The 11,692-nt window shown below is 38.7% G+C and overlaps 1 pseudogene; it reads left to right on the top strand.

The window, feature by feature from the left end:
- Window positions 1-9,886: 9,886 nt before the first annotated feature.
- LOC108927194 (myosin light chain 4 pseudogene) lies at window positions 9,887-10,607 on the top strand (annotated as a pseudogene).
- The last annotated feature ends 1,085 nt before the right edge of the window (window positions 10,608-11,692 follow it).

Here is an 11,692-nt window from a genome sequence, read left to right as displayed (position 1 = left end):
ACCTGGAGAATGGTGTCCGCCTGCTACGTTGCAGTGTACAACAGTACAAACACCAGGCAGATTGTCCATCTCCTTTCGTCTTGGCCAGTGGGTATGGTTGTCCACCAGAGACCTGACAATGCGTCTCCTGACCCTAAAACTCTGCCCCTGCTTTATAGGCACATATCAGATCATCCACCAGGTTAATCCAGTCACTTACCACTTGCGTCTGCCCCCGTCTCTCTGGGTCCATCCCTCTTTCCATATCTCCCCCCTGAAGCCATGTTGAGTGTCTCACCTCCAGGTCCCACGAGCTTCAGAGCTGCCCCCACCAGTGTAGGTGGATGGAACCCCGGTGTACCAGGATAGAGAACTTCTGGACTTCCAAAGATGTCGCGACTGGACACAGTATTTGGTCGACTGGGAGGGGTACGACCCAGAGGATCGCAGCTGGGTGCCAGTGCGCAATATCCTGGACCCAGACCTGATCGCATTGTTTCACAGAGACTACCTGGATCACCCGGGACCGCGACCACGGGGGCGTACGCCCCAGCCTCAACGGGCAGCAGGAGCTGCTCGTAAGGGGAGGGATATTGTCACACCCCTGGGAACAAGCAGAACGGAAACACCTGCGGCTAATTGATGACACCTGTGCCTTGTACGACCTTCGCCTGTCCCTGACCTTGATTGTGTCCTGCTCTTTGAACTTCGAGAAGAGAACAGAACAACCTGCAACTGGGTCCACGACTTACCTGTGTCTGTCTCCAGTCCGTCTGTCACCATGACACTATCTATCTATCTATCTATCTATCTATCTGCTATACAGTGTTTACTATATACAGAGGGTAAGATAAGTGTCAGAAAGTGAAATTCTCAAGCATCAGAAGATACTTCTCACTTCAGGCTACTTTTGGAGCATGTCATTAAAAAAAATAATAATAAATTAAAAGTTCTAGTAATGAAACAGCTGTAGTTGTTTATTTCTTATCTCAAAGAATAATTATTCTCACCATGTCACTGTGCAAAAGACCGTTAGGAAAAGCCAAAAAAGCTTAGGACTGAAGCACAGTGTCTGCTCTCTAAAGAAGAGAATTTATCTTTGAACATCATATGACTACAAAGTTTTTCCGTTTTAGGTCAAATGTGTAAGAAACAAGAGCAGAAAAAAAAAAAAAAAAGGGGTGAGGTTCTAAAATGTCAAGTGTAGAACTTAAAGAAATGTTTACAGAGTTAGGAATGTTCTTCAGTGAGGGTGCAGCTTTGTGACGTTCAGTCGCCTGTTATCTCTGCTGCTTCTGAAACTGCAATTAACTTCTGCCCTACAATCCTATCTGGAACCACTGGCACATTGCTGTCCAACCCTTGACAGTGTAATCTGCTAGCAATGTCTCGCAACTATGCCTTTAATATGATTTTGTCTGAGCACTTGTGAGATTCTGTGCTCTATTCTTCACATCCACTTCTAAATATGAAATGCTACAACTACATTACTGTGCCTGTCCAGCAGGGCAAATTTCCAGTACAGCTCCGAAGTCCTTTAAGACTTTGGGTCAAACAGATTCTGAATGCAAGATTTGGTTTATTATAAGAAGGAAAATATTCCTCAACAAATATTTTCTTTGCAACCAAAAATTGACATTTACAGCATAAAACCAGTATTTTTAAATCAATTCAGTAGGGAGTTTGTTTGAAAAATACAGATTTCTCACAATATCTCCCATACTTGATTAACACTACTTTTTTTACTGTGCATTTTTATTGCTAATTATCAATGAAAAATAACCAATGTACTGTCATGATGGGCTTGATAAAGTCTATTGTTTTTCTGATGCTTTTATTCAAGGTGAATTACAATGCGATGCATAATAAAGTACTTACAATTACAGTATTTATCCATTTATGCAGCATGATAACTTTCACCAGATCAACTTATAAGTACCTTGATTAAGGGTACAACAGCATGAGTTACATACACTACAAACTGCCTACAGTTCACAGCCCTTGTCCGGGTCCACGTTCTGTCCTGGTACTCTGTTCTGTGTAGCACCATGATCTCCAGTGAAACGACATTTCGTTTCACTGTATATAACCTATATAGAGGAATGACAATAGAAACAATCTGAACTTCAATTTGAAATTGAGTTAAGATTTGGACTTAGCTGCAAGCTGACAGTGCCAACCACTGCTATCTACTGGATTTATATTTACATTTACATTTATACATTTATTTATTCGTAGACAAAAAATATTTCTGGGAAGATTAGTTTTTCCATGAACCTTAAGCGCTAGCAAAAGGGCACATAAGTACATTTTGTCCCAGTTTTGGCACAGTGGTGAAGTAGGTAATGCTGGTTATGCACAGCTCCTGGGTTTGACAGTTAAAAACCAGCTCAGTCTATGCAGAGTGTGCACGTTGTCCTTTTGTTTTTATGGGCGTTTTGTATGGGTGCTCTTGTTTCTTCATATTGTCCAAAGTAATCTTCATTCGAAGAGGGGGATCTGACATCCCTGAAGTATACCAGTGTGTGATGACCCTGTTTGGATTAGCATCCCATCTAGGGTACACTTTGCCCCACTTCCTGTATTTATGGGATAGGTTGTGACTGGATGTTAGGGTAACAAGTTGATGGAAATGAGTGTGAAGGGGTGACTTAATCCAAAATGGTGTCCTTTGAAACTTAAAGGAAGCAGTTTCAACTGATTTCAAGGGCTATTGGAAAAATTTTTTCACCTCTACTGAAAGAATACTGTTTTATTCAGTTCTATACCCTATTACTTTCATTAATTTTGAATTGGGTTCTTTGCTTCAACAGACTGTGAAATGTATTTCCATTTATGAAAAAAAGACATATATGTATATATTCTCAATTTCTTGTATTTTAACGAGGAGAGTGAGACTGGAGAAAGAAAAGATACACAACAATAAGAACTGCATAATGAATAATGATTTGAATACAGACAGTTGCATCTTCGTTCATACTTTATCATTCACATTTTTAATTACGTTGTTTACACAGGCCTGGTGTTTTCGTCCGTAAAATTAATTGAACTACATACGCTTTTTTATGATAATAACAGAATACTACCACTCTCCTAATGTGGTTCCCTGAACATAATGAAAGGATGTCTTTTTTTAACACTCAACTTCTCACTTTCTAGTATATCTCTAGATAACTTGTTTCCTTTTTCATATTTCTCCCAACGCTTTTCTGTACAACAGACCCAAACAATATTTTACATCGTATTCATATTTTTGAGTTTTAACTACTGCATTTGATAGGTTAAGCAAATCCATTGTGTATAATTAATTTCACCTGGGAATACTTTTCAATAACTAGTGCAACCATTATTTGTTACTATGGAGCTGGCAGGTAGAGTAATGCAATCTGAAGCTCCTTGGTTTAAATCCTACTCCTTCTGTAGTTCCCTTGATCAAGGTCCTGATATAGTCTAGCTATCATCAACAACCACCTGTCCTGAGCAGGAGCGCAGTGAGCCGGAGCCTCACCCAGCAACGCAGGGAGCAAGGCCGAAGGGGGAGGGGACACGCCCAGGACGGGATGCCAGTCCAGAGCAAGACACCCCAAGCAGAGCTCAAACCCCAGACCCGCCACACAGTGGGGACCAGCTGAACCTGACACGCCACCATGCCACTGTGCCCCCCGATACAGTCTGCTCACTTTTTATTATTTAACATGGTTCTTATTACCACTAACTCTACCTCTTATACAGTCTTTATCATGTTAGTCAAGGTTATTTAAGTCCTTTATTGTATTATCCCATTACATGTTTTGTCTCCTTTCTTTTTTGCTTGTTGCACATATTACTGTGAACAGAGCACTGCAGAAATTTCTGGAAAGAAAGTCTCTCTGACATGATAAAATTCCATTAGCAGTTATTGAAGGCTGAAAGAACCTGTATGGTTCTTGCTTTGAGTATAAGTAGATAAGTAAGGTTCAGGCTGTATTAATAGATGGAGCTGAGATGTGCAGGCAGACATGAGACATATGATGTACATGACAACATTAACAACAGCGCAGGTGTACATCTTTTGAAAGTATGCAAAAAGTGACAACACACTATTTCTGTAGTAACAAAGATATAACCCTTTTTTTAAACATCACTGCACCTCATCATACTATGGAGTCTCCAAAAAAACTAAATTTGTGTGAAAAAAATAAATTCCAAAAGTGTTTACCCTGAATTGTTACCATGAGAATACCCTGCTGTGTAAATGGATAAATATAATGGTAATGTTGATGAATAAGCTATCAACTAAATACAAGTGAATAATAATACTATTATGATGGTCCGTTCTGTGCTCTTTTTAGCCTAACCTATTCCAGGATAAGCTCTGGACCACCACATCCCTGACAGTAACGAAAGTGAGCGAATAATAACAGTCCTCCAGAGGCTTTTATTTAAATTGACATGTAATGGCAACAGTAAGTTACCTTCCAGACCTTTTTCTTTATTTTTCCCAGTGGTTTTGCATCATCATGTAAATCACCTGCCAGTTGGTAGTTTTGCATTGTTTCTCCTAGTGTGTGCAGTGGCCAAAAGACCCCAGCTAATACTAATCTCCAGTCTGGAATGAAGGCTGGTCAATGTGACGAGTGCAAAATTATAACTGAAATAATAACTGTGTTGCTAACTGCATAACTTATTGGCAATTACGATTTAATTACTTAGTGAGATTAAGCCTGTTGGGATTAAGTGACGGTCTAATTTTTAAGTGTTATTAGATAATGGACATCCATTTTAAGTTATTCAAGTAGTTGTCACTATGTTCCTTGCTTCCACCTCTGTCTTCACAGTTACTGGGTCATTTAAGTGAAAGTATAAAAATGGTTAATGAATTTAGTTTAATTTTATATTACTTTCAATTCTGGGACATGTATCTTGTTTTCTTGTGGATAAAACCTTTTATTGGTTTCAGTATGATTCAGACCATGTTGTTTGACACCATGTTGTTGTTTGAAATCAAGGGTGATTCATTTAAGGAGCAGCTAGCCACCTAGGCGTTATGACTCTTTTGGGCATCAGCAGGCCTGAGTGTCCATCATCCGAGGTTACATCCAAGTGAACAGCGAACCCAACTGGGGCTCTCTGAGTCATTTGTTGGCCCTTCTCAGGAATGTGACGGGAGCCTGGGGCCCTTTTATTAGATCATGGCTCCTTTATCATGTAGTGCGCCAGTCACTTTCAACCCCCATGCCCCCCTTCACCTCAACCCTCTCCACCAACACCGCTACAGCTGCCATCTGCCCCAGCCCCCTGCTCCCCTCCAGGCAGTCAGCAAGTCTGCAGTCCTCTACATCTGAGGCTTTTCATGGAACCCACACAGACAGACCAGTGACGGAAATCCACACTGGGTTATCTTGATAGAAAAAGATGCACAGGGAAGAATGAATTCTTTTAGCTACCTTTTAAGGTGACTTCCAATCAAATGAAAATTACATATACTTAGCAATAAAACAATTTACATCGCTAATAAAGTAGTAAGTATAACAAGTAATTTTATATTCAATTGCTTGTTTTGTTTTGTGGTTGGTATTTCATCTTCTGTTGCCTCATGTCTTTGAAATGCAGTGAACAGAGTTGAAAAAAAAAAATGAACCACCTTCTGTCCAACCCAAAGAAACGAAAATGTCCACGGCTCAGGTACCATCTCCACAGTTCATCAGAACCCCTGCCCTCAGTAACACTGATTAGCATCATCACCGTGGGTCATAGACAAGTGCTCGCATTATCCATTTTGATATGCGCTTTCATGAACCATATCATTGCCTCTTCCTTGTTATACCTCATTGGCCTCTACTCTGACTAATGACATGTTAGGAGGCAATTCAAAATGCAGCATGAATGTAACAATTATAAACATGGACACAGGTTCCCCTTAAATAAGAAGTGTGCTCATGAGAATAATGTGTGAAGGTCAGTACACAGTTATTGGACAGGGCAATCAAAACCCAGATGAAGCCAAGTGTCTGAAGATTTCATTTTCATAGAATATGGGCATTTTTGGTGAATAAATTCAAGGGTCAGTTATACCATTATGTGCCCTAAGTATTTGGAACCAGATCAATCACATGTATAATATACTGTACTCCGTATATAGTAAACAGCAAATATAGATAGATAGATAGATAGATAGATAGATAGATAGATAGATAGATAGAAAATTGTAACAACTGTAACTGTACAATAATCAAATATTTCCACAGTTGTGGAAAGGGGTCAACTTTCTTAATGTATATGTCAAAGGAAATTCAGCAGGACCACCTTAAATGTTTCCTCCATTGCACTGTGAGTAATTGAGAAACTATAGCATAATCTATAGTGGAGAAGATAATGGATAACATGATCTTCCATGCTAGGACTGCACCAAAATGAAATGATGAATTAAGTAATGTATGCAAACAGAATGCACCATTATTAGATTACAACTGTACAGCTCTGTTCTATCAGAACTTTGCATACTTTTTTGGAATTGAATTGCATTTGAGTGGTAATTAATCATCTTTCAGATAGAAAAAAATGGCATTTAAAAAAATAGTGTATTTATGAAAAGGCAAAGCTCAAATCGATAAAGTATATATGGCAATGAAACCATATATTCACACTCACTAAAATAGAAAAGGAATATTATGACATTTATTTCAGCAAAAGACAATACATTTAAAACAGTGTACAGCTTTTGACCATATTCTACAATATTTGAAAATATCAGCATGCTCTTTCACAAACTGTCCAGGTCTCGTAATACATTAAGTACATCCAAAGCCTTATGGGACAAACTTTATTGTAATATTTCACCCCTCCCTTTTAATATTCTTTTATTAGACGTAAAATAGATTTGCTTGACTGAGCTTTGATTAACTTCACTTATTTGAATAATGTTTTGTAAGTAGTCTGTAAGCTTCTATATGCCTACCCATCAAGTTTTATCATTCCATTCTCGATGCATACCAAATAGGTTCATCATGAGCTAAGATGCAAACATCTCATTAGAAAATAAATATTTATAAAGCCACCGATTATAAAGCTTCTGCAGTTATTATACTACTTTTTTGTTTTGCACCTGGCTCTGCTCCTTTGTTGTAATCAGTTTTTCACTTTTATGGTGACATTATATGACAGTGGTGTTGTTTGCCAGGTGAGTTTTAGTTTCAGTAGGCCATATGTACCACTTTTCCAAGCCAACTACATGGCCAAGTTTTTCAAAAGGAGTGAAATCTCCTCTGAAATATCAAGCCTGCGTTAAACCAGTCCTGGATACTTAAAAACTGAAATACTGAAATGACCCGAAGGAGTTCAGAGGGGTAATTCCAGCAGGGCTGGGGTTTATTGAAGTTCTGAACAATAAGACGGATTGCTGTCTCGTCTGCAACCAACGACAGTAGCACTTAAGACAAGTCTAGCAGATCACGTGAGCACTTCCAATCCACAAAGCTCCTCTCTCCCAACTCCCTTACACGCCACACGTATTCTCTTAACAACACCCTAAGATAAAGAACGGAATTAAATAACAAATAATACCACATGATATTGCAATACTTTTTAAGCTGTTGAAAATACATGCTTTCTAAGTAAATGGACCCACCTACAAATAAATGTGCAAGTAAAAACAGTATAAAGCAGTTGTCCCTACAAATAAGTTCTCCATGTACAGCACATACTGCATTATAAAATGAAATACAGATCATTGGGTTATTTGGAGTGATACTTTTATTGTAAGGAATGAAATAATGTGTATAAAAGATTAAATGCACATTTTTTAGTAGAAAGAATAAAACTTCATAATTTCAACAGTGAGTAGTACATTGAAAAAAAAAACAAAATAAATGTATGATAAAACAAGAACAAGTTTTATTTAAGATTTTTTTTCTTCTGATTTGAGAAAAAAGAGGTGGAAATGCAGTAGTTCTATTGAATTATGATAAACCTGTCAATAATAGATTTGACAATTTTGAAGCAAAGCGGATAATGTCACAGTTTCATTTGTTTCCATGGTGTGCCAGTTTGAAGTCTAAGTGAAATACTTAACACCTTAATGCATACTTTTAACCGAATTTTGTTGTTTGGCAGTTTTAGAATAGGTAATCCAAAGCAATTCCCCTCAACAACAAACCCACCTAGGCCTTCAACCTGAGATCAGTTCCCTAACCTCTGAGCGATATATCTATCTAAGGTTTTTTATGTTTCAGAATGCCAAGACATCACAAAAGTTTTTTGTAGCCTAATGGGACAAGCACAGGTCATGTTCTGCATCAGCTTTTTGGCCATTTACTGGTCAATATCAATTTCGACAGCACTTTGTGCAAAGCAAAGGAAACTAACACTGGAAGTTCTGCTGCAACAACCAAAAGGGATGTTCTGAACATGGGGGTGCATTATTCTGAGACAGTACATTGCTCAGATGCTTGTTCGCCAGCTTTGGACAGGTTAAGGGCAAGTGTCCTCTTACCACCACGTATGTCATTGCAAGAGAGTGAAGTAAAAATAGCCCCCCTCCCCCTCCATTTCTCTATTATTTCATCACCATCCCCCACTGATTCTTCATAAAATCACCAAGGCCTCTCACACGAACAAAAGGATGATTTTAGCAATCTGCTCTTCCTTCTTTTTTGCTTTGAATGAATGATGTCAGAATTAGCAGAGTGGGTTCTACAAGTTCTCGGCAGCTGCCTCTTTCCTTACAATGACTCAGAAGTTTTTTCTGCATTTATTTATTTATTTATTTATTGAGTGGGGTGCGGTGGCACAGCGGGTTTGACCTGTGCCTGCTCTCTGGTGGGTCTGGGGTTCGAGTCCTGCTTGGGGTGCCTTGTGACGGACTGGTGTCCCGTCCTAGGTTTGTCCCCTCCCCCTCTAGCCCTATACCCTGTGTTGCTGGGTTAGACTCTGGCTTGGTGTGACCCTGCTTGGGGCAGGCGATTTCTGTGTGTGTGTATTTATTTCTTTAAATTAATGCTTTGATATCCAGAATAATAAAATAAACTAAATTAAGCTGTGTCAGAGAAGTACACATTAATCTAGTGGGACTGTCATAGTGAACCTCTCAGAAAATTGCAAGTGGAATGAAATGCAGCATAACAAGACACACAGAGAGGAATAGATAGATAGATAGATAGATAGATAGATAGATAGATAGATAGATAGATAGATAGATGCATTCAAATAAAGCAACTTATCATTTTACAATGTACTATTACATGGAACTTTGGTCCATTATCTGCTACATATTTTAGTGCAGCTATTAAAATTTTAGTGTAAAATTAGCAGTTCAAGTAAGCACTGAAAAAACAAAAATCTTTAATTGTGTTTATATACATACATAAGGCATTTCTCAGTAGCACCACAGGGGCAAGTAAAAACAAAGTTTATTCCTGTTTTTGTTCACTCAACATACATTTTAAGTAAAGAACACGTGATGTGTTTCCATACACAGACACTCGCTTCATATTTATAAAATTGTAAAGATGTTCAGAGCCAGTCTTACATATATTATACACGCTACCTTAGTCTCAAAATATCATCAGTTAAAAATAAAAAAAACAGATGTGTTTATTGTAGGAGAAGTTAGTGTCAATAAAACAAATAATGCTTTGAACTGTAGGAAGAATATGCCACCATGTCTGCTTATATCTTTCAGGCAATGCACTTCAGGATAATTAGCCTGCATGAGACATGTTAATGGCATCCTGGAGCTTTGTCAACTGAATGATAGCAGCTGATGACAATACCCCATTGTGTTGCCATTGACAGGCGGGTCTATTTCAGGGTTCTTCCTTTTATAGTATGTCATAGCATGTGTTTATCTAGCTGATCTCCCCTCCCTTCTCAGGAAGATATAAAAGCCAAGGGAAATGCTTTCCCAATTTGCGCTGTGCTTTGCGTTCTCGCTCCCTCTCTCCCTTTATCTTTGCTCTGTCATCTACCCAGCTTGAGAAGCATCATGGCCCCCAAGAAAATTGAGCCCAAGAAGCCAGAGCCCAAGAAACCTGAACCCAAAAAAGAGGCAGCTCCAGCTCCAAAGCCGGTCACTGTTCCCGAACCCGCACCAGAGCCCCCAAAGGAGCCTGCGTTTGACCCCAAGAGTATCACAATTGAGTTCACCGCTGACCAGATTGAGGAATTCAAGGAGGCCTTCAGCCTCTTTGACCGGACACCCAAGGGCGAGATGAAGATCACGTATGCTCAGTGTGGTGATGTGATGCGAGCCCTGGGCCAGAATCCCACCAATGCTGAGGTGATGAAGGTTCTGGGACACCCACGTAATGAGGAAATGAACTCCAAGCTGATGGACTTTGAGACTTTCCTGCCCATGCTCCAGCATATCTCACGAGCTAAGGACAAGGGTAACTTCGAGGATTTTGTTGAAGGCCTGCGAGTCTTTGACAAGGAGGGCAACGGTACAATCATGGGCGCAGAGCTGCGGCATGTCCTAGCCACTCTGGGGGAGAGGATGACGGAGGACGAAGTCGATAGGCTCATGGCCGGCCAAGAGGATGCCAACGGCTGCATCAACTATGCCTCATTTGTTAAGCATATCCTGTCAGGGTGAGCTCAGAATTTCCAAGGGACTTTTGTGATTTTTTTTTTTAAATCTTTTTTTTTTCTTTGCAGCCATCATTACTTATTACTTGTACAAGTACCAACCACTTCCAATGCATTATAACTGAAGCTGTGTCATTTAAAAGCACTATTGGCCTTTATTTTTGATCTGAGCATCTGGCAGCAGCCACTCTCACACAGTAGCAGCAAATGTATTAAAGCCAGATCTCTGTGCAAGTTCAATAACCAGTGGGTGAAATTAAGTGAAGTATAATTCTGACCTCATGAAAAAGGCATGGAAATGTTTTGATTATCAGAAATAAAAAATAATGAATTAAAATAATGAGCAGTTGATTGTCCTTCATTTCCTTTCAAAGTTCTCCAAGACTCCCTGTGAGTCCTTATATAGAGTAATTTGTCGTTTCACTGAACTGAATTAATTTGCAATGGGCTAACACATATTATAATAACACGAAATTTAATCCTATAACAAATAATTATATTATGGACAATTATAAGATCATAACTATGGAAGGTGCCATTTGTCAAAGTAGCAAAATGATATTGAGAATACAAACTCTTGCTTTATCAGCAAATGTTGCTTTATGATTTGCAGGAATGTAAAATAGTTGTTTCGTAATAAAACATTTTTATGCTTACTGAATTTTCAACAGCAGTATCATTGTTAAGTTATCTAGCTCACACAGCAATATTGTATTTGTCATCAAATTCACCTTTCAGTCTCAAGGAAATGTCTGAGACATTTTACATTAGGCTTGTCTCTGGGTTTGTAATTATGTGATTACACTGAAAGTCACTTATCTAGTCCCATCTATATCAAACAAGTGCTTTTGTGACCATTTCAAGAAACTTTAAAATTACTTATGCTTAAGCTTTTCTTTTTAAAAGGCCAGAAAAAGAATCTCACCTTCAGCCGTTAATGTGTTCTCCAGTTCTTTTGGTGGTGTTGCATGGATGTTAAAACTCTACAATTAATATAAACAATGTGTAAAAGATATGAAAATATTTATGTGAACTAGGTAGTGGATGAGGGTTAAGATTTAATTTGTTTTTCTTGTGTTTCGTTGTGTTTCTGTTGAAACACATTTATTATTGTAAACCTCAGAATGGATGATTTTTAGAATGGAAGATT

This window comes from Scleropages formosus, chromosome 6 (assembly GCF_900964775.1).
Source record: "Scleropages formosus chromosome 6, fSclFor1.1, whole genome shotgun sequence".
NCBI classification, from domain to species: Eukaryota; Metazoa; Chordata; class Actinopteri; order Osteoglossiformes; family Osteoglossidae; genus Scleropages; species Scleropages formosus.
Note: the sequence above shows the minus strand (reverse complement) of the source record. Positions and strands in the feature narration are given on the sequence as shown.